Below are 23,962 nucleotides of genomic sequence, written 5' to 3' on the forward strand. Positions count from 1 at the left end.
TTTTTTTTTTTTTTTTTTTTGAGTTGGGGTCTTGCTCAGTTTCCCAGGCTAGAGTGCAGTGGCAAAAACACAGCTCACTGCTGCCTTGACCTCCTGGGCTCAAGCGATTCTCCACCTTGGCCTTCCAAGTAGCTGGGACTACAGGAACCCTGCCTGGCTTTATTCCACCCATTTCATTGATCAAAAGTGAATCTGAGCAGGCACAGTGGCTCATGCCTGTAATCCCAGAACTTTGGGAGGCCAAGTGGGGAGGATCACTTGAGCCTAGAGGTTTGAGACCAGCCTGGGTAATATCGTGAGACCCAATCTCTACAAAAATAAAAATAATTAGCAGACATGGTGGTGTGTGCCTGTAGTGCCAGCTATGTGGAGGCTGAGGCAGGAGGATAGTATGAGCCCAGGACATCGAAGCTGCAGTAAGCCATGACAGTGCCATTGCACTCCAGTCTGGGCAACACAGGGAGACAAAAGAGAGAGAAAAAGAGAGAGAGAGAGGAAGAGAGAGGGAGCGTGGAGAGAGAGGAGGAGGGGGGAGGAGAGAGAGAGAGAGGGAAAGAGAAAGAGAGAAAGAAAGAAAAGAAAGGGAGGGAAGGAGAGAGAGGAAGGAAGGGAGGGAGGGAAGGAAGGAAGGAGGGAAGGAAGGCCGGGCATGGTAGCTCACGCCTGTAATCCCAGCATTTTGGGAGGACGAGGCAGGTGTGTCACCTGAAGTCAGGAGTTCAAGACCAGCCTGACCAGTATGGAGAAAGCCCATCTCTACTAAAATTACAAAAATTAGCCAGGCATCATGGCATGCGCCTGTAGTCACTGCTACTCAGGAGGCTGAGGCAAGAGAATCGCTTGAACTCAGGAGGCGGAGGTTGCAGTGAGCCAAGATCGCACTACTGCACTCCAGCCTGGGCAACAGAGTGAGAAAGAGAGAGAGATGGGGGGGAGTGGAGAAAGAGGAAAGAAAGAGAGAGGGAGGAGGGAGAGAGGGAGGGAGGGAAGGAAGGAAGGAGAGGAAAGCAAAAGAAAGAAAGAGAAAGAGAGAGATGCTTGGAATGGAGTGTGACTTTCAAGGTGAGATTATTAAAATCTTTAGAGCTTTGCCTGGGACTCAAACCATTTCCTCTAGGGCAAGCCAGCCACCAGACAGAAGTCTGATTACTTGCAAATGCCATGCTGGAAGGAAGTTCTAGCTCACACAGGTGTGAGCCACTATATCTAGCCAGAGCTCTTTTCTTTTTTTTTTTTTTTTTTTTTGAGACGGAGTTTCACTCTTGTTACCCAGGCTGGAGTGCAATGGCACGATCTCGGCTCACCGCAACCTCTGCCTCCTGGGTTCAGGCAATTCTCCTGCCTCAGCCTCCTGAGTAGCTGGGATTACAAGCATGTGCCACCATGCCCAGCTAATTTTTTGTGTAGTGGAGACGGGGTTTCACCATGTTGACCAGGATGGTCTCGATCTCTTGACCTCGTGATCCACCCGCCTCGGCCTCCCAAAGTGCTGGGATTACAGGCGTGAGCCACCGCGCCCAGCCGCCAGAGCTCTTTTCTTGTAGAACTATAAAAAATCAGTTATCAGCCGGGCGCAGTGGCTCACACTTGTAATCCCAACGCGCAGTGGCTCACACTTGTAATCCCAGCACTTTGGAAGGCCAAGGCGGTCGGATCACAAGATCAGGAGTTTAAGACCAGCCTGGCCAATGTGGTGAAAAAAAAAAATCAGTTGTCCATAACTCCAGTCAACCAACCGATAGGCAGCCACCTGACATTGAGACCTGGCCCATCATCTGCTAACAGTACACTTAAAAGACAGGAATTAGGCCAGGCACAGTGGTTCATGCCTGTAAACCCAGCACTTGGGAGGCCAAGGCAGGTGGATCACTTGAAGTCAGGAATTTGAGACCAGCCTGGCCAACATGGTGAAACCCCGTCTCTACTAAAAATAAAAATTAGCCAGGTATGGTGGCACATGCCTGTAATCACAGCTACTCAGGAGCCTGAGGCAGGAGAATAGTTTGAACCCGAGAGGTGGAGGCTGCAGTGAGCAGAGATTGCGCCACTGCACTCCAGCCTGAGCAACAAAGCGAGACTCTGTCTAAAAAAAAAAAAAGACAAGAAGTACCTAAGACTCGTTCATCAAGACCCCTGCCATCCAACCCCAAGACATACTCACATCTTCCGAAAAGCTCATGTAATTTTCAGATTATGAGACCCCTCAGAGCTTGAACTCAACCTCTCACCTTCACTTTTAGCTGGCCATTGAAATAATAGATTTCTTCTCTTTTTTGGAGGGGCGGGGGGACAGAGCCTAGCTCTGTCGCCCAGGCTGGAATGCAGTGGCACTATCTCGGCTCACTGCAACCTCTGCTGTCTGGGTTCAAGCAGTTCTCCTGTCATAGCCTCCCGAGTAGCTGGGACTACAGGTATATACCACCACACTTGACTAATTTTTAAATTTTTTGTAGAAATGGTCTCTCACTGTGTTGCCCAAGCTGGTCGCAAACTCTTAGGCTCAAGGAATTCTCCCACCTCGGCCTTTCAAAGTGTTGGGATTATAGGTATGAGCCACTGTGCCCTGCTTTTTTTTTTTTTTTTTTTTTTTTTTTCAGGGAGATGGGGTCTGGCTGTTTTGTCCAGGCTGGAGTGTAGTGGTGCAATCACAGCTCACTGCAGCCTTGAACTCCTGGGCTCAAGAGATTCCCCCCACATCAGCATCTCAAGTAGCTGGGGGGATGTTGTGGGGAAACCCCCACAAGAGCTGAGGCAAGGGTCTGAAGCCTCAGCATGTTCTCATATAAATATAGAATTAGAAATAGAGATATAGTTACATAGTTATTCCTATATATATAATCATATATAATCACATAGCTATTCACATGTAATCACAAATATATACATCTCTGTAATCATATAATCTTTAATCTTACTAATAAGTCTCAGGTCAAGAAGCATGGGACTAAAGTGGCATTGGACACCCTAAGGCAAGATGCTGTAAGACCTCTGTCACGCCTGCATAAGGGCTGCTGGAGGGCACCTTGGCTGTGTGACAGTGTCAGCGCTGTGAAAGCGCCCGCTGTTCAGCTAGCTAGGGAAGGAGACGTCCAAGATGGCCGAGATGTCTCCTTCCCCGGAGGAGTTAGGAGAAAACTCCATTCTTCCAAGCCCCTGTGGTAGGCCTGACGGCTATCAGGGAGGCCCCCAGACATCCGGGGACTTAATTGTCTCTGTGACGCTGTGCTTCAGCGGTCACATTCCGTGGCTACTTTCAAGTTCTGCTTCTGCACCTGGTTCCTCTTTTTCTTAGAAGATAAGCATTAGTAATAGTAACATAAATCTTAGTGACCTTGCTATTTCTTGACAAGTATGAAAAAAGTGCTGACATCTTAGGTTTTCTCCTCGCCTCGGCTTCTTCAGTCTTGGGTCCCCTGCCTCCAAGACACGTGATTTACCTGATCCGATCACTGACCACCATTACCTCATCCCACCTGCCCCGCCCCCTGCTTTGTACTCAATAAAAGTCAAAGTGACCAGGCACTCGGGGCCACTGCTGGTCTCCGTGCTTTGGGTAGCAGTGGACCCCTGGGCCCGAACTCTCTTTTCTCTATCTCTGTGTCTTGTGTCTTTTATTTCCAGTTTCTTATCTCCACACCAGCAGGGAGGGACTCACTGCACCCTGCGGGGCTATGCATTTTACTAAAGTTCCTGAGGATACAGAGGAGAGGACTTCTGTCACTGACCACAGCAAATAACCTAACCTTTCAGCTTTCTATCTCCCCATACTTTCTGCCTTTTTTCACAATCCTTCAGCTGGGCTGCTGCTACTCCCTTTTTTCCTGAGCGCCTCATCTCCCATAATGCCTGGCTGTTCAGGGCATCCCCCTCCCTCCAGAATTTCACTCCAAATCTCACGTTTCTCTCCCCCAACTTTTTTTTTTTGAGATGGAGTTTCACTCTTGTTGCCCAGGCTGGAGTGCAATGGCGCAGTCTCGGCTCACTGCAACCTCCGTCTCCAGGGTTCAAGCGATTCTCCTGCCTCAGCCTCCTGAGTAGCTGCGACTACAGGTACCAGTCACCACCCCTGGCTAATTTTTGTATTTTTAGTAGAGACAGGGTTTCACGATGTTGGCCAGGCTGGTCTCGAACTCCTGACCTCAGGTGATCTGCCTACTTCGGCCTCCCAAAGTGCTGGGATTACAGGTTTGAGCCCCTGTGCCCAGCCCAGCCTGTTGTTTTGAGACTGGAGAAGCCGAACCCAAACCAGGGACTGGTGACTTCATTCCCAGGAAGAAGCCAGGCCGGCTGCCAGGACTCGATGCATGGAGCAAAACAATTGCCCAGCACTGGCCAAGTTTAGGTTCCAAGACAGCAGGAGGCAATACCATGTCCCAGTAGGGGTGATGGCAAGAAGCAGAATCAGGTAGCAATCCCAGGATTCCAGCCAGCACAGGGACAAGGAGGGTAGGAGAAGGGATGGGGACACTGCTTCTGCACTTCAGACAAAGCCTGCCTGTGGCCTGACTTTTGGGACTCCAGGCGTCCTAAGCCTCAAGGTCGCTATTTCCCTGATACACAGAGACAGGAGAGAGAGCGTCTTTCCCTTCAAAAAGTTTTTATTCTATGGGTGTGGTGGCTCACATCTGTAGTCCCAGCTACGCAGGAAGTTTAGGTGGGAAGATCGCTTGAGCCCAGGAGTGAGGCTGCAGTGAGCTGTGATCACACTACTGCACTCCAGCCTGGGTGACAAAGCAAAACCTTGTCTCTTAAAAATAAATAAATAAAGGCTGGGCAAGGTGGCTCATGCCTGTAATCCCAGCACTTTGGGAGGCCAAGATGGGTGGATCACCTGAGGTCAGGAGTTCAAGACCAGCTTGGCCAATATGGTGAAACCCTGTCTCTACTAAAAATACAAAAAATAGCTGAGCATGCTGGCATGTGCACCTGTAGTCCTAGCTACTTGGGAGGCTGAGGCAGGCGAATCACTTGAACCCGGGAGGCGGAGGTTGCAGTGAGCCAAGATTGAGCCATTGCACTCCAGTCTGGGCGACAGAGCAAGACTCCATCTCAAAATAAATAAATAAATAAAGCCAGGCAGGTGGCTCACACCTGTAATCCCAGCACATCGGGAGGCCAAGTCAGGTGGATCACTTGAGGTCAGGAGTTCAAGACTAGCTTTACCAACATGGTGAAACCCTGTCTCTACTAAAAAACACAAAAATTAGCCAGGCATGGTGGCACACTCCTATAATGGCAGCTACTCAGGAGGTTGAGGCAGGAGAATCTCTTGAACCCAGAAGGTGGAGGTTGCAGTGAGACGAGATCGCGCCATTGCACTCCAGCCTGGGTGACAGAGCAAGACTCTGTCTCAACAACAACAACAACAAAATTAAAAATTAAATGAATCCATAAGGTTCTAATTCTTAAAGGAGAGCCACATGTGTTAGTCAAGAATTCTAATAAAAGAACAAAAGCAGTGGCTCATGCCTGTAATCCCAGCACTTTGGGAGGTTGAGGCGGGCAGATCACCAGGTCAAGAGATCGAGACCGTCCTGGCCAACATAGTGAAACCCTGTCTCTACTAAAATACAAAAATTATCTGGGCATGGTGGTGCATGCCTGTAGTCCCAGCTACTTGGGAGGCTGAGGCAGGAGAATTGTTTGAACCCAGGAGGTGGAGGTTGCAGTGAGCTGAGATTGCGCCACTGCATTCCACCCTGGCGACAGAGCAAGACTGTCACCAAAAGCAGAATTAAATTAAAGTCAAGAAACTATAAACAGCCAGGCACAGTGGCTCACACCTGTAATCCCAGCACTTTGGTAGGCCAAGGTGGGTGGATCACCTAACTTCAGGGGTTTGAAATCAGCCTGTCCAACATGGTGAAATCCCGTCTCTACTAAAAATACAAAAATCAGCCAGGCATGGTGGTTTACGCCTGTAGTCCAAGCTACTCGGGAGGCTGAGGTAGGAGAATCACTTGAACCCGGGAGGCAGAGGCCACAGTGAGCCAAGATCCTGTCACTGCACTTCAGCCTGGGCAATAGAGTGAGACTCTATCTCAAAAAATAAAATAAGGCCAGGAGCAATGGCTCATGCCTGTAATCCCAGCACTATGGGAGGCTGAGGTGGGCGGATCATGAGGTCAGGAGATTGAGATTATCCTGGCTAAGACCATGAAACCCCATCTCTACTAAAAATACAAAAACTTAGGCAAGTGTGGTGGCATGTGCCTGTAGTCCCAGCCACTTGGGAGGCTGAGGCAGGAGAATCACCTGAACCCAGGAGGCAGAGATTGCAGCGAGCTGAGATCGCACCACTGCACTCCAGCATGGCAACAAAGTAAGACTCAGTGTCAAAAATGAATGAAGGAGGGAGGCTGAGGTGGGTGGATCACCTGAGATCAGGAGTTCAAGACCAGCCTGGCCATCATGGTGAAACTCCATCTTTAAAAATTAAAAAAAAATATGCCCTAAGTGCATGCAAAAAAATAAAAAAAGAAGAAACAAATTAAAAAAAAAGTGAATGAATGAATGAAATAAAAATCAAGAGACTAACTTGATACATCCTAACTTTCAGAAGGGCTTCATGTAGGAAGTGATGGTATTTGAGCTGAGCTTTAAATAATTGTTGAGCTTTCAACAGGCAGAGAATTCCTCTTTTCTTTTCTTTTTTTTTCTTTTTCTTTTTTTTTTTTTTTGAGACAGAGTCTCACTGTTGCCCAGGTTGGAGTGCAATGGTACAATCTTGGCCCACTGCAACCTCCACCTCTTGCGTTCACGTGATTCTCCTGCCTCAGCCTCCCAAGTAGCTAGGATTACAGGAGCCTGCCACCACACCCAGCTAATTTTTTTGTGTGTGTTTTTAGTAGAGACAGGTTTCACTATGTTGGCGAGGCTGGTCTCGAACTCCTGACCTCAAGTGACCTGCCTGCCTTGGCCTCCCGAAGTGCTGGTATTACAGGCATGAGTCACCACACCCGGCTGGAGAATTACTTTTAATTGCAATAGCATTAATTGTATAGATCATCTTAGGGAGAAGTGATGTCTTTATGCTATTGACTTTGCTCTTTCAACAATAAGTCTGTCATTCCATGAGTTCTGGTTTTCTTTTGCCTTTGTCAGCAGCATTTTAAAGTTTCCTTCATATATATTTTATGCATTTCTTGTTAAATCTATTCTTAGGTCTTTCATCTTTTGTGTTGCTATTGTAAATGGGGTCACTCCTTCCATTACATCCCTTACGTGGTTGGTGTTGGTATAAATAAGGAAGCAATTGATTTCCTTTTTTTTAATCTTGGACCCAGCTAACTAACTGAATATTTTTATCATTTGTTTTGCAACAGATTTGCTTGGGTTTTCCAGATATAAGGCTGTATCATCTGTAAATCATGTTCATTTTATCTCCCTTTTTCCCTTTTCTATTTTTAATTTTTCAAAAAATTTATAGAATAGAGATGAAGTCTTGCTCTGTTGCCCAGGCTGGTCTCAAACTTTTGACTTCAAAGGATCCTCCCATCACAACCTCCCAAAGTGCCTACAGGCCTGAGCCCCCACACCTAGCCACATTTTTTTTTTAGATGGAGTCTCACTCTGTCACCCGGCTGGAATGCAGTGGTGCAATCTCAGCTCACTGCAACCTCCACCTCCCGGGTTCAAGAAATTCTCTTGCCTCAGCCTCCTGAGTAGCTGGGATTACAGGCATGCGCCACCACGCCTGGCTAATTTTTCGTGTGTTTTTAGTAGAGATGGAGTTTCACCATCTTGGGCAGGCTGGTTTCAAACTCCTGACCTTGTGATCCACCTGCCTCGGCCTCCCAGAGTGCTGGGATTACAGGCGTGAGCCACCACTCCTGGCCCACACCTAGCCACTTTTTCCATTTCCCAGAGGTGACTAAAAATAGAAAGCTTCAGCCCTGCACATTGAGTGAGGAAGGAAATGAGAGAAATGTGCATTTATTGTAGTACTTCCTGGCTATTACACATGTCCTTCTCTTCGCTATCCCCCCTTTATTGATTGATTGATTGATTGATTGGCTGGTTGATTGATTTGACTTAGACAAGCTCTTGCTCTGTCACCCAGCCTGGAGCACAGTGGCAAAATCATAACTCACTGCAACCTCTGGCTCCTGAGTTCAAGTGATCCTCCCACCTCAGCCTCCCAAAGAGCTAGGACTTACAGGCATGTGCCACCACACCCGACTAATTTATATATATATATATGTAAATATCAATTTTAGTATATATATATACACTAAAATTAGTCTATATACATGGAGAGAGAGAGAGAGAGAGAGAGAGAGAGAGAGAGAGAGAGTGTGCAGTGGCACAATCTCGGCTCTTTACAACCTCTGCCTCCAGGTTCAGGCAATTCTCCTTCCTCAGCCTCCCAAGCAGCTGGGATTACAGGCGCCCACCACCTCGCCCAAATAATTTTTTGTATTTTTAGTAGAGAAGGGGTTTCGCCATGTTGGCCAGGGTAGTCTCGAACTCCTGATCTCAGATGGTCCACCCATCTCAGCCTTCCAAAGTGCCGGGATTACAGGCATGAGTCGCTGCGCCCAGCCCCGCTCTTTTTATATAGTATTATTATCCCTGTCAAAGCTTCACGCCCAGTGTTACTTCTTCCGGGAAGCTCTCCTTGATCTCTCAGCTCACGCGAGTCTGGCTGGCCGGTACTTCTCCATTGTGGAGGTCACTCTGGTTCACGCAGCACTTTTGCGGGAGCCTGTGATTACTATGGGCCTCCCAAGGCTGAAGGCTCTAAATGGGAAGAGAGTGGCAGCACTTGTTTCCAGCCTGCCCAACATCCAACTCTCAATTTCCTTTTGAAGTTTTCCTCCTCTCATTAAATACACTTAGTAGGCTAGGCGCGGTGGCTCACATCTGTAATCCCAGCACTATGGGAGGCCGAGGCAGGCAGATCACCTAAGGTCAGGAGGTCGAAACCAACTTGGCCAACATGGTGAAACCCCCATCTCTACTAAAAGTACAAAAATTAGCCAAGCACATGGTGGAAGTCTGTAGTACCAACTACTTGGGAGGCTGAGGCAGATAATTACTTGATCCTGGGAGGTAGAGATTGCAGTGAGCAGAGATCTCACCACAAATAAATAAATGAATAAATAAATACAGTTAGTAGGGATTGAAATCAAAGGCCTGCTATCCTCTAGCAAAGGGGAGGGGCACATGATCAAAACCAGGCCAGATAAATCCTCCCTTCTGGATTTTTTTTTTTTTTTTGAGGCAGAGTCTCACTCTGTCGCCCAGGGTGGAGTGCAATGGCGTGATCTCAGCTCATTGCAACCTCCGCCTCTGGATTCAAGCAATTCTCCTGCCTCAGCCTCCCAAATAGCTGGGAGTACAGGCATGTGCCACCATGCCTGGTTAATTTTTATATTTTTAGTAGAGACTGGGTTTCACCATATTGGTCAGACCAGTCTTGAACTCCTGACCTCAGGTGATCTGCCCGCCTCGGCCTCCCAAAGTGCTGGGATTACAAGTGTGAGCCACTGGACCCGGCCAAAGTGTATCTTTTTAAAAAGGTTTTTTTTTTTTTTTTTTTTTTTTTTTTTGGGGACGGAGTTTCGCTCGTTACCCAGGCTGGAGTGCAATGGGACGATCTCGGCTCACCGCAGCCTCCGCCTCCTGGGTTCAGGCAATTCTCCTGCCTCAGCCTCCTGAGTAGCTGGGATTACAGGCACGCGCCACCATGCCCAGCTGATTTTTTGTAGTTTTAGTAGAGACGGGGTTTCACCATGTTGACCAGGATGGTCTCGATCTCTTGACCTCGTGATCCACCCGCCTCCGCCTCCCAAAGTGCTGGGATTACAGGCTTGAGCCACCGCACCCGGCTAAAAAGTTTTTTAATAAAAAAAAAAAAAAATACAGACAGGGTCTTGCTGTGTTGCCAGGCTGGTCTTAAACTTCTAGCCTCAAACAATCCTTTGACCTGAGCCTCATAAAGTGCTGGGATTACAGGCATGAACCTCCACGCCCAGCCAACCAAAGTGTATCTTAATTTATACACTCACCATTGTATTTTCAGTCCGTAGCCCCATGCCTGACATAGAATGAGTACTCAAAAAAATCGAATAAATAGAGCTGGGGGCAGTGGCTCATGCCTGTAATCCCATCACTTTGGGAGGCCGAGGCGGGCAGATCACCTGAGGCCGGTAGTTCAAGACCAGACTGACCAACATGGGGACACTGCATGTCTACTAAAAAAAAAAATACAAAATTAGCTGTGCATCGTGGCAGACACCTGTAATCTCAGCTACTCGGGAGGCTGAGGCAGGAGAATCGCTTGAACCTGGGAGGCAGAGGGCGTGGTGAGCTGAGATCGCACCATTACACTCCAGCCTGGGCGACAAGAGTGAAACTCCATCTCAAAAAATAAATAGATAAATAAAATTGATTGAATAAATAAATATTGATTGAACAAACAATTGAATGACACGTTCCTATGGTCTGAATGTTTGCGTCTCCCTCAGATTCATATTTTGAAATCCTAACTCCCAATGCGATGTTAGGAGGTGCAGTCTTTGGGAGGTGACGAGGTAATGGAAGTGGCGTTCTCATGATTGGGATTAATGCTCTTTTAAAAGAGGTCCCAGAAAACTGCCCTCCTTGCCTTTTCTGCCGTGTGAGGGTACAGGTGGAAGGTGCCATGTAAGAAATAGGAAGCACCTTCCAGCACCTTGATCTTGGACTTGCCAGCCTCCAGAGCTGTGAGCAATAAATTTCTGTTGTTTGTAAGCCACACAGTTTATATTCCTTTTTTTTTTTTTTTTTTTTTTTTTTTCCGAGATGGAATCTCGCTCCATCGCCCTGGCCGGAGTGCAGTGGCGTGATCTCAGCTCACTGCAACCTCCACCTCCCAGGCTCAAGCTATTCTCGTGCCTTAGCCTCCCAAATAGCTGGGATTACAGGCACCCATCACCACACCTGGCTAACTTTTTGTATTTTTATTAGACATGGGGTTTTGCCATGTTGGTCAGGCTGGTCTCAAACTCCTGACCTCAGGTGATCAGCCTGCCTCGGCTTCCCAAAGTGGTGGGATTACAGGCGTGAACCACGGCGCCCAGCGTGTATGATCTCTTGTTATTGAAACGTGAATGGAATAAGGCACACGTTATGTTATTTAGTCTTCACAGCAATTCTCATAGGGCTCAGAATACTTCACTAACTTGTCAAAGGTCATCCATCTAGTAAGTGGCAGAGCCAGGATGCAAGACCAGCGTTCCTTCCATCATCCCATGCTGCCACAAAAAGTCCAATGTGCTAAGCCCCATGCTAAGAGCTACGTGGAAAAATTAAATCAATAAGAGCCAGCCACTGGTCTGGAGGAGTTAACATCAAAAGAGAAAAGTTGAAGAGCAGCCCAAGTTTGCCAAGAGTTAAAGACCATCTCAGGACAATAACAGATGAGATGGCACGTACTTCAGTGCCAAATGCACCGCACTGGCAAACGTGGAGAAGAGAGAGATGCAATTTGGGCTGAACCCAATGGTCTTGGAAATCCTCAGAGACAAGGCAGAGTACAAACATCAGGAAAAGCTGCAAGCACACAAATTCTCCGAGGGAGACCTTGGATTCAGACTCCGGTCAATCAGTGCATGGAAATGGATCTGACCGCAGGCAATTTGGGCTTTAGGTTTCAGCCTAGCTGCCTGCATGCCACAATGTTCGTCACGGGCTGAAATTCTCGAGGCTTTTTTTTTTTTTTTTTTTTTTTTGGAGAGAAAAGCAATTCCAGTTGGCTTTAACAAAAGAGGGATCCACACTTGAGGCCAGGAGTTTGAGTCCAGCCTGGAGAACATGGGGTAAACCCCATCTCTACTAAAAATACCAAAAAAAAAAAATTAGCCTGGTGTGGGGGCACATGCCTGTAATCCCAGCTACTTGGGAGGCTGAGACAGGAGAATTGCTTGAACCTGGGAGACAGAGGTTTTGATGAGCCAAGATGGCACCACTTCACTCCAGCCTGGACAACACAGCGAGACTCCATCTAAAAAAAAAAAACAAGAAGAGGGGCCCTGAGTCTGGCACCACCCCTTGGAGCAGCCAGGAACCTTCCCAGTACATCATGACTGTCTTAGTCCATTCAGGTTGCTATGACAACATTTACTGGGTATTTACCAACAACAGGTATCTATTGTTCATAGTTTTGGAGGCTGGGAAGTCCAAGATCAAGGCACTGGGCGATTTGGTGTCTAGTGAGGGCCTGTTCCTCATAGATGCCACCTTGTTACTGTGTCCTCACATGGAAGAAGTGGCAAGCAGGCTCTTTCAAACCTTTTTGTGTGTGTGTGTGAGACGAAGCCTCACTCTGTTGCCCAGGCTGGAGTGCAGTGGCACGATCTCAGCTCACTACAACCTCCACCTCCCAGGCTCAAATGATTCTCCTGCCTCAGCCTCCCAAGCAGGTAAGACTACAGGTGCCTACCACCACGGCCAGCTTACTTTTTTTGTATTTTTAGTAGAAACAGGGTTTCACCATGCTAGCCAGGATGGTCTCAATCTCCTGACCTCATGGTCTGTCCACCTCGGCCTCCCAAAGTGCCAAGATTACAGGCATAAGCCACCATGCCTGGCCACCTTTTTTTTTCTTTTTGTTTTTGAGACAGGGTCTCACTCTGTTACCCAGGCTGGAGTGCAGTAGCACGATCTCGGCTCACTACAGCCTCCACCTCCCAGGCTCAAACGATTCTCCTGCCTCAGCCTCCTGAGTAGCCAGGATTACAGGTGTGTGCCACTATGGTGAGGCAAATTTTTTGTATTCTTAGTAGAGACAGGGTTTCACCATGTTGGCCAGGCTGGTCTTGAACTCATGATCTCAAATGACCCACCTGCCTTGGCCTCCCAAAGTGCAGAGATTAAAGGTGTGAGCCACCATGCCCGGCCCCACTGCAGTCTTGACCTCCCAGGCTCCTGAGTAGTAGCTGGGACTACAGGCATGCACCATCACATCCAGCTAATTTGTAGAGACAGGGTTTTGCTATGTTGCCCAGACTGACCTTGAACTCCTGGGCTCAAGCAACCCACTGCCTCAGCCTCCCAAAGTGCTGGGATTACAGGTGTGAGCCACCACACCCAGCCCAAACCTCTTTTATAAGGACCCAAATCCCATTCACAAGGGCAGAGCCTTCATGACCTAATGTCCTCCCAATGGCCCCGCCTCTGAATGCCATCACCACAGGGGTTAGGTTTTAACGTGAATTTTGGAGGGACACAAATATTCAGACCATAGCAATGACATCTCCTGTAGAAGACTTCTAGTAGATAGGTCCGGACTTGACTCAAACACTAGTTTATGAGGTCTGCTGCAGAGAAAGGGGGGCCAAGGCCAGGTGGTGGGTCCTAAGGTTGACAGTAATTGGAGGACTGTCTCCATCCTGCAGCCTGCGTGACGATCAAGAGTTTCCACGCAGTCCGCCCTGAACGTTATCTTACACACATGACCCACTCTGAAAAATAGAGGCTGGCATGGGAACTCTCAGGACAGAACTAGTGGCAAGACCTGGGCTGAGCATGATGGAAGGATGGTTAGAAATGGTCTTGCATCCATGTGGTTCAGAGTTCAAGACGGGAGCCTGAGGAGGAGAATCACTTGAAGCCAGGAGGCAGGTTGCAGTGAGCCAAGATCATACCACTGCACTCCAGCCTGAGTAACAGAATGAGACTCCATCTCAAAAAAACAAAAAAAAAAAAATCAAGATGCCTGTCACTGTCACTGTCCCCAGCATAGTTTGTGACAATCAAGAGAAAAGCATTTGTGCTAATTTAATAATATATCTATATTAAGAATGCTTTCAAGGCCGGGCGCAGTGGCTCACGCCTGTAATCCCAACACTTTGGGAGGCTGAGGCAGGCAGATCACCTAAGGTTGGGAGTTCGAGAGCAGCCTGACCAACATAACATGGTGAAACCCTGTCTCTAAAAAAAAAAATGCTTTCAGGGAGGGGCCCGGTGGCTCTCGACTGTAATCCCAACACTTTGGGAGGCCAAGGCAGGTGGATCACCTGAGGTCAACAGTTCGAGACCACTCTGACCAACATGGTGAAACCCTGTCTCTACTAAAAATACAAAAATTAGCAAAGTGTAGTGGCAGGTGCCTGTAATCCCAGCTACTCGGGAGGCTGACGCAGGAGAATCGCTTGAATCCAGGAGGCAGAGGTTGCAGTGAGCCGAGCTCATGCCACTGCACTCCAGCCTGGGTGACAGAGCAAGACTCCGTCTCAAAAAAGAAAAGGAATGCATTCAGCAGCAAATAACAAAAGTCCAGAAGTCTAGATGTAGGTGGCTTTTGGGCATAGCCTGATCCAGGGGCTCCTACCATGACCTGGGATTCTTTTTATTTAAAAGCAGAGATTTTTCTCGCTTAATAGTAAATAAATGATACTATATAGATACAGCTGCTTATGGTGCCATGGCATCTGTATGATTCTCTTAGCCTTGTCCTCATGGTAGCAAAATGACTGCTGCAGTTCCAGGCATTGTGCTCACTTTTTTTTTTTTTTTTTTTGAGACTAAGTTTTGCTGTTGTTGCCCAAGCTGGAGTGCAATGGTGGAATCTCAGCTCACCGCAACCTCCACCTCCTGGATTCAAGTGATTCTCCTGACTCAGCCTCCCAAGTAGTTGGGATTACAGCTGTGCACCACCACACCCAGCTAACTTTTTTATTTTTAGTAGAAACAGGGTTTCACCATGTTAGCCAGGCTGGTCTCGAACTCCTGACATCAGGTGACCTGCCCACCTCAGCCTCCCAGAGTTCTGGGATTACAGGCGTGAGTCACCATACCCAGTAGTGTTCACATTCAAGTAGGAAGCAGAAGGAAAGAAATGATGCCAGCCACATCTGTCCCCTCTCCAATTTTTTGTCGACTAAAATCCAAGCTTTCCTGTAAATCTTGAACAGCCTTCTGCTCCTGTCTTATTGACCAGGAAATACCACCTTGCTAAGCTTCAAGAGAGGCTGGGAAAGGGGAAGTTTAGCTTTTCTAGACTCTCTAGTGGCAACAGCAACAGAAAGGTAAGTGAGGAATGCCAAATAGTGCTAACCACGGGACACTTCATTGCAAATATGGCAGGATCATATTTTTTGAGACATGGGTTTACATTTTATTTAATTTCCTGATTTTAAAAAACTTTTACTATTATTATTATTATTACTATTACTATTTGTAGAGACAGAGTCTTGCTATGTTGCCCAGACGGGTCTCAAACTTCTGGGCTCAAATGACCCTCCCACTTTGGCCTCCCAAAGTGCTGAGATTACAGGTGTGAGCCACCACGTCCAGCCTGATATTTTATTTTCTTTTTCCTTCCCTACTGTTAATCTAAAACCTGTCTTTGTCTCACATTCAGGAGAGAAGTGGGAGAGGGTGAAAAGCAGGGAAAATCCATGAGTTTTGGGCTTTTGCAACCTAATAGTTTTTTTTTTTTTTTGAGACAGAGTTTCGCTCTTGTTGCCCAAGCCGGAGTACAATGGCGTGATCTCACCTCACCGTAACCTCCGCCTCCCAGGTTCAAGCAATTCTCCTGCCTCAGCCTCCTGAGTAGGTGGGATTACAGGCCCCACCACACCTGGCTAATTTTATATATATTTTTTTAATAGAGACGGGGTTTCTCCATGTTGGTCAGGCTGGTCTCAAACTCCCGACCTCAGGTGATCTGCCCGCCTTAGCCTCCCAAAGTGATGGGATAACAGGTGTGAGCCACTGTGCCCAGCCTCCAATAGCTTAAGTCCTTAATGGAGAAAGATAAAGGCCAAAAATAGGACTTGTCACTTTCAGATGCCCCTGAGGTAGGGGGAAAAGAGAAAGGCAGAGAGGAAGTAATGGGAAAAAGAGAGAGAGAGAGTTTGGGAAATCTCAGATGGAGAAGCTCTGAACTCTACTTCTTGGGTGAAAACTGATGAGACCCCAGAGGGACACTTGAGAAACATCAGAGCAGATGGGACCTGGCACAGTGGCTCACATCTGTAATCCCAGAATTTTGGGAGGCCGAGGCAGGAGGATTGCTTGAGCCCAGGAATTGGAGACCAGCCTGGGCAACATGACAAAACCCCATCTCTATAAAAAAAAAATACAAAAGTAAGCCAGACAAGGTGGCACACACCTCTCCCAGCTACTCGGGAGGTTGAGATAAGAGGATTGCTAGAATACAGGAGGTGGACACTGCAGTGAGCCATGATACACCACTGCACTCCAGCTTGTGGGGTAGAGCCAGTTCCTGTCTCAAAAAAAAAACAGCAGTGGGGAGAATGCTTCACACAATGCCTTGGTTCTTTGTGGGCACGAGAGTAGCTGAACATTCTCTGAGCCTTTAGCATGGTCCTGAGAGACCAAAAAGCTACACAGACAGAAACAAGGCAGCCTGTGTAAGCTGAGAGCCAGGAGGCTGCGGGGTGATGTCTCAGGCACACCTGCATGGACAGACACTGCCCACCATGGCTTGGCACTTCAAAAGTTACCAAGAAATATAAACATTCACATAGAAAGGTGGAAGTGCCATCCTAACTTGCAGTAGAAATTATTCTGAGTGGCTGAGCGCGGTGGCTTATGCCTGTAATCCCAGCACTTTGGGAGGCCAGGGCAGGTGGATTACCTGAGGTCAGGAGTTGGAGACCAGTCTGGCCAACATGGTGAAATCCCATCTCCACTAAAAATAACAAAAATTAGCCAGGCGTGGTGGTGTGTGCTTGTAATCTCAGCTACTTGGGAGGCTGAGGCAGGAGAGTCACTTGGGAGATGGAGGTTGCAGTGAATTGAGGTTGCACCACAGCACTCCAACCTGGGCAACAGAGCAAGACTCTGTCTCAAAAAAAAAAAAAGAAAGAAAGAAAGAAAGAAAAAGAAAGAAAAGAAATTTTGCTGACTCATGGAAAAAGTAAGAAAGTTCTTCATGCCTTTTAGAGTATGTGGTCTGAGATCATAGTCTGTGGCAGAGGCCACTGGGTGCCTCTCCCAGCATCCATTCTCTCCCTCCTCCTTAGGAATAAACTTTTACCTTTAGCTGGGCTCCCAGCCTCCCTTGCAACTAGGTGTCATCATATGACTAAGCAGTGGCCAATAAGATGTAAGCAAAATGGCTCTATGGGACTTGTAGGAAGTTGTCTTAAAAGGAAGGATCAGGCTGGGCACAGTGGCTTATGCCTGTAATCCCAGCACTTTGGGAGGCTGAAGCAGGTGGATCACTTGAGATCATGAGTTCGAGACCAGCCTAACCAACACGGAGAAACCCCATCTCTACTAAAAATACAAAATTAGCTGGGTGTGGTGGTGCACGCCTGTAATCCCAGCTACTCAGGAGGCTGAGGCAGGGGAATTACTTGAATATGGGAGGCAGAGGTTTCGGTGAGCCGAGATCACGCCATTGCACACCAGCCTGGGAGACAAGAGTGAAACTCCATCTCAAACAAAAAAAGAAAAAAGGAAGGAACACAAGCTTTGTCCGCACTTTCTTGTTGCCTGGAGTAAGGCAGTTCCAGCAGCCATGTGGGCCCAAGAGGTGACCTTGAAAATAGAAAGTGGATGAGAGAGTGGAGCTTGAGACTCTGTGTTGTGGCCACAGCATCTTGGACAACCTGCTTTCAGATGCATTTGACATGAATGGGAAATGCACTGCATTAGTTTATGAGGGCTGCCATGACAAAAAAAAACCAGCCGGCTCCCCACATCCTCAAGTTCTGCAACCACAGATTCAACCAACCACAGGTCAAATATATTTGAAAAAACATTGTAATAGGCTGGGCGCGGTGGCTCAGGTTTGTAATCCCAGCACTTTGGAAGGTAGAGGCGGGTGGACGACCTGAGGTCAGGAGTTCGAGACCAGCCTGACCAACATAGTGAAACCCCATCTCTACTAAAAATAAAAAATTAGCAAGGCATGGTGGCGCATGCCTATAATCCCAACTACTCAGGAGGCTGAGACAGGAGAATTGCTTGAACCTGGGAGGCAGAGGTTGCGGTAAGCCAAGATCACACCACTGCACTTTAGCCTGGTGACAGAGCAAGGCTTTGTCACAAAAAAAAAAAAAAAAAATTAGCTGGGCATGGTAGCCCACACCTATAGTCTAAGCTACTCTGGAGGATGAGGTGGGAGGATCAACTGAGCCCAGGAGTTCAGGGCTGCAGTGAGCTATGACCATTCCACTGCATTCCAGCCTGGACAACCGAGAAGACCCTGTCTCTAAAAAAATGAAATACAATACAATAAAATACAAAAAAAAATACAGTAGAGCCACTCTTTACATAGCATTTGCATTGATTTAAGTATTCTAAGTAACCTAGAGAGGATTTAAAGTATACTGCATAGATTATTTTCAAATAATATACCATTTTATATGAAGACTTGAGCATCTGCCAGTTTTGATATGTGGGAATTCCTGAAACCAATCCTCGTGGACACTGAGGAACAACCACACCTCAGACTAGGAGGTTTACACAAGGAGACAATGATTTTCTCACAATTGTGGAGACTAGACGTCCAAGATCAAGGCGTCAGCAGGGTTGGTGTCTTCTGAGGCCTCTCTCCTTAGCTTGTAGATGGTCACTTTTTTTTTTTTTTTTTTTTTTTGAGATGTAATCCGGCTCTTTCGCCCAGGCTAAAGTGCGACATGGTGCAATCTCGGCTCACTGCAACTTCCACCTCCCAGGTTCAAGCGATTATCCTGCCTCAGCCTCCCAAGTAGCTGGGATTACAGGCACACACCACCACGCCTGGCTAATTTTTGTATTTTTAGTAGAGACGGGGTTTCCCCATGTTGGTCAAACTGGTCTTGAACTCCTGACCTTGCGACCTGCCCACTTCAACCTCCCAAAGTGCTAGGATTAGGAGCATAAGCCACCATGCCCAGCCGATGGTCATCTTTTTTTAAACTTCAATTTCTAAAAATTTTTTTGGCTAAGTGCAGGGGATTTTATTGATGGTACACAACAAGGCGGGGCTCCCTAGGCCCCTCCCTCTTCAGGAGGTCTGAATGGAAACCGTGAGGAAGGGATATTCTCAGTGTGGTGGGGGACTGGAGTATGGCAGGGACTCCCCAGCAGTGAGGTTCTCTCTCTTCCCATAGTGCTCTTGCTGGGGCTGGTGGTCTAGGGGTCTTACTCCTTGGAGGCCAGGTGGGACATGAAGTTCACCACCCTGTGGCTGTAGCCAAATTCATTGCCTCACCAGGGAATGGGCTTGACAAAGTGGTCGTTGAGGGCAATGCCAGCTCCAGCATCGAAGGTGGAAGGGTGCGTGTCGCTGCTGAAGTCGGCGGAGACAACCTGGTGCTCAGTGTAGCCCAGGAAGTGTGGGGGCTCTCCGATGCTGCTTCATCACCTTCTTTTTTTTTTTTTTGAGATGGAGTCTTGCTCTTGTCTCCCAGGCCGGAGTGCAGTGACACAATCTTGGCTCACTGCAGCGTCTGCCTCCCGGGTTCAAGCGACTCTCCTGCCTCAGCCTCCCGAGTAGCTGGGATTATAGGCGCCCAACACCATGCCCAGCTAATTTTTGTATTTTTAGTAGAGACGAGGTTTCGCTATGTTGGCCAGGGTGGTCTCAAACTCCTGACCTCGTGATCTGCCCACCTCAGCCTCCCAAAGTGCTGGGATTACAGGCGTGAGCTACCGCGCCCGGCCCATTCACCACCTTCTTGATCTCATTGTATTTGACAGGTTTTTCCTGAAGGCAGGTCAGGTCCACGACCAACACATTGGCAATGGGACACGGAAATCCATGCAAGTGAGCTGCCCGATCAGGTCAGGGATGGCCTTGCCGGCAGCCTTAGCAGCGCCAGCAGAGTCAGGGATGTCTTCTGGGTGCAGTGATGGTGTGGACTGTAGTCATGAGTCCTTCCACAATACCAAGCTGTCATGGATGACCTTGGGTGCCGAGCACTTGGTGGTGCAGGAGGCATTGCTGATGAACTTGAGGCTATTGTCATGCTTCTTATGGTTCACGCCCATCACGAACATGGGGGCATCAGCAGAGGGGACAGAGGTGAAGATCCTTTTGACTACCGCCTGCAAGTGAGCCCCAGCCTTCCCCATGGTGGTGAAGATGCTGGTGGACTCCGCTATGTACTCAGCACCAGCATTGCCCCTGTTGATTTTGGAGGGATCTTGCTCCTGGAAGATGGTGATGGGATTTCCATTAATGGCAAGCTTCCCATTCTCAGCCTTGACGGTGCCATGGAATTTGCTATGGGCAGAATCATAGTGAAACATGTAGACCATGTAGTTGAGGTCAATGAAAGGGTCATTGATGGCGACAGTATCTACTTTACCAGAGTTAAAAGCACCTGGTGACCAGGTGCCCAATACGACCAAATTCGTTGACTCCGATCTTCACCTTCACTATAGTGTCTCAGGGATGCTAGAGAAGATGCAGCTGTCTGTCCAGTGGGAGGAGCAGAGGGCCAATTTTAAGAGATGGGCTCAGCCGGGCATGGTGGCTCATGTCTGTAATCCCAGCACTTTGAGATGCTGAAGCGGGCAGATCACCTGAGGTCAGGGTTCAAGACCAGCCTGGCCAACACGGTGAAACCTCGTCTCTACTAAAAATACAAAAATTAGCCGAGCATGGTGGCTCACGCCTGTAGTCCTAGCTACTCAGGAGGCTAAGGCAGGAGAATCGCTTAAACCCCGGAGGCGGAGGTTGCAGTGAGCTGAGATTGCGCCACTGTACTCCAGCGTGGGCAACAGAGTGAGACTTGGTCTCAAAAAAATAAAAGCGAGACAGGCTCTCATTGTGTTGCTAATGCTGGCCTCAAACTCCTGGCCTCAAGCAATCCTCCTGCTTTGGCCTCCCAAAGTGTTGGGATTATAGGTTTGAGCCACCACAGTGGGCCTTAGATGGTCACCTTCCTCATGTATCTTCATAGGGTCTTCCCTCTGCCTGTCTGTATTCTACTCCTCTTCCTTTTTTTGAGACAGAGTCTTGCTCTGTCACCCAGGCTGGAGTGCAGTGGCACAATCTCAGCTACTGCAACCTCCACCTCCTGGATTCAAGCAGTTCTCCTGCCTCAGCCTTCCAAGTAGCTGAGATTACGGGCACTCACCACCATGCCCAGCTAATGTTTTTCTTGAGACAGAGCCGCTCTGTCACCCAGGCTGGAGTGCAAACGTGTGATCTCAGCTCACTGCAACCTCCACCTCCCGGGTTCAAGTAATTGTCCTGTTTCAGTCTCCCAAGTAGCTGGGACTATAGGCACATGCCACCATGCCTGGCAGATTTTTTTAGTAGAGATGGGGTTTCACCATATTGGGCAGGCTGGTCTCAAACTCCTGACCTCAGGTGATCCGTCCACTCTGGCCTCCCAAAGTGCTGGAATCATAGTCAGGAGCTACCATACTCGGCGGCAGTCCAGCTAATTTTTGAATTTTTTGTAGAGACAGTGTTTCACCATGTTGCCCAGGCTAGTCAAGCTCCTGATCTCAAGCGATCCGCCTGCCTCTGCCTCCCAAAGTGCTGAGATTACGGATGTGAGCCACCACACCTGGCCCTAATCTCCTTTTCTTAAGAGGACACCAGTCATATTGGATAGGGACCCACCCTGATGACTTCATTTTCACTTAATAACCTCTTTAAAGACTCTGTCTCCAGACACAGTCACATTCTGAGGCACTGGGAGTTAGGACTTCAACATATGCATTCAGAGGGGGACACGTTCCAGCCTGTAATACACACTTGTTAGCAGGAGTCAGGCCTGCCGCGCAGCGCAGCTCTGGGTATACACCCCCGCCCTTTCTCAGCCTGTTTCCTCTTTACAAACCAGGGGCTTACACTGACAGTGATCATGGCTGCTGTCGTGCACTGTGCTTCTTGAAAGTTCCTTCCGGGGCTGATGTTTAGCTAAATTTAGGGCCAATCTGTCCCCATCGTGGGCTTGGTGGAGCTGAAGAAGGGTGTGGGTGGACTCACAGAGAGATGGCTCCAGGCCCGAAGGTTCCCCTCCTCCGGCTTTGCTAAAGGTCTCCCTTCCTCTCCTGTGATGAGGCTCCAGGAGTGGCTCAGGCCCTCCTCTGGCCTCTGATGGTCCTCCAGGCTGCACTTGGAGGAGCTGTGCACAGGCCTGTTCCCAAGGCCAGCCTCTGCCCGGTGGTCCCAGTGCCAGTCTGCCCTGGACCTCAGCAAAGGGATGAGTTTACATTTGACAAAGGACAGTGCTAGGTGCCTTTCATGGTTAGCTCGAGAACCCCCATTTTATGAATGGAGAAACTGAGGCAGGGTCGGGCACAGTGGCTCACACCTGTAACCCCAGCACTTTGGGAGGCTGAGGCAGGCAGATCACTTGAGATCAGGAGTTTGAGACCAGCCTGGCCAACATAGTGAAACCTTGTCTCTACTAAAATACAAAATTTAACCAGGTGTGGTGGCAGGTGCCTGTAATCCAAGCTACTCAGGAGGCTGAGGCAGGAGTATCGCTTGAACCTGGGAGGCAGTGGTTGCAGGGAGCTGAGATCATGCTACTGCACTCCAGACTGGACAACAGAGTGAGATTCTGTCTCAAAAAAAAAAAGAAAAAGAAAAAGAAAAACAAACTGGGGGCTGCATGCAATGGCTCATGCCTGTAATCCCAGCACTTCGGGAGGCCAAGGTGGGCATATCATGAGGTCACGAGATCAAGACCATCCTGACCAACATGGTGAAACCCTTTCTTTACTAAAAATACAAAAATTAGCTGGGCGTGGTGGCACATGCCTGTAATCCCAGCTATTTGGGAGGCTGAGGCAGGAGAATTGCTTGAACCAGGGAGTTTGAGGTTGCAGTGAGCCGAGATTGTGCCACTGTACTCCAGCCTGGCGACAGAGCGAGACTCTGTCTCAAAAAAGAAACTGGGGCAAATACCTGCATTTACACCTGGCCTTAAATCCCACCCACTCCCACCTTCTCAGGAATTTCTCATTTCTGTATTTCAATCACTTTCAATTGCATCCATCTCATTAATGTTTTATTTATTTACTTATGATTTGTAGAGATGCGGGGGGGCAGGGGGTTGGGTCTCCCTATATTGCCCAGGCTGGTCTTGAACTCCTGAACTTTCAAGTGATCTGCCTGCCTCGGCCTCCCAAAGTGCTGGGATTACAGGGGTGAGCCACTGTGCCTGGTCAAGAATTCTGTATATTAGGCAGAATAGCCCTTCATTTGTGATATGAATTGCAAATATTTTTTCCTAGTTCATCATATTCCTTTTGACTCTATTGAGGTGAAGGAGACATACACTCTTGAGTACATTTCTGATGGCTTGTGCAGATTGGTACCACTCCCGTGATTGACAATTTGGCATTATCTATCAAAACTGCAAATGCGGCCGGGCGCGGTGGCTCACGCCTGTAATCCTAGCACTTTGGGAGGCCGAGGCGGGTGGATCACGAGGTCAAGAGATCAAGACCATTCTGGTCAACATGGTGAAACCCCATCTCTACTACAACTACAAAAAATTAGCTGGGCATGGTGGTGCGTGCCTGTAATCCCAGCTACTCAGGAGGCTGAGGCAGGAGAATTGCCTGAACCCGGGAGGCGGAGGTTGCGGTGAGCCGAGATCGCGCCATTGCACTCCAGTCTGGGTAACAAGAGCAAAACTCCGCCTCAAAAAAAAAAAAAAAATACTGCAAATGCATTTATCCTTTGACTGAGTCATCTCATTTCTGGGAATTTTTTTTCCTGATCAGATAGCTCATATTTTTCTTTTCTTTCATTTTTTTTTTATTTTTTGAGACAGAGTCTCGCACTGTTGCCTGGGCTGGAGTGCAATGGTGTGATCTCAGCTCACTGCAACCTCTGCCTCCCAGATTCAAGCGATTTTCCTGCCTCAGCTTCCCAAGTAGCTGAGACTACAGGAACATGCCACCATGCCCGGCTAATTTTTTGTATTTTCAGTAGAGACAGAGTTTCACTATGTTGACAGGGTTTTACTAGCCACTCTGGCTAGCCTGGTCTTGAACTCCTGACCTCATGATCCACCTGCCTCGGTCTCCCAAAGTGCTG

At 48.3% G+C, this 23,962-nt stretch overlaps 1 pseudogene; it reads right to left on the reverse strand.

Annotated features, from left to right (window-relative positions):
* Positions 1–19,003: 19,003 nt before the first annotated feature.
* LOC116526746 lies at positions 19,004–20,264 on the reverse strand (annotated as a pseudogene).
* Between the last annotated feature and the right edge of the window lie 3,698 nt (positions 20,265–23,962).

Source organism: Sapajus apella, unplaced genomic scaffold (genome assembly GCF_009761245.1).
Source record: "Sapajus apella isolate SASKATOON/1434 unplaced genomic scaffold, GSC_monkey_1.0 scaffold51, whole genome shotgun sequence".
Classification (NCBI taxonomy): Eukaryota; Metazoa; Chordata; class Mammalia; order Primates; family Cebidae; genus Sapajus; species Sapajus apella.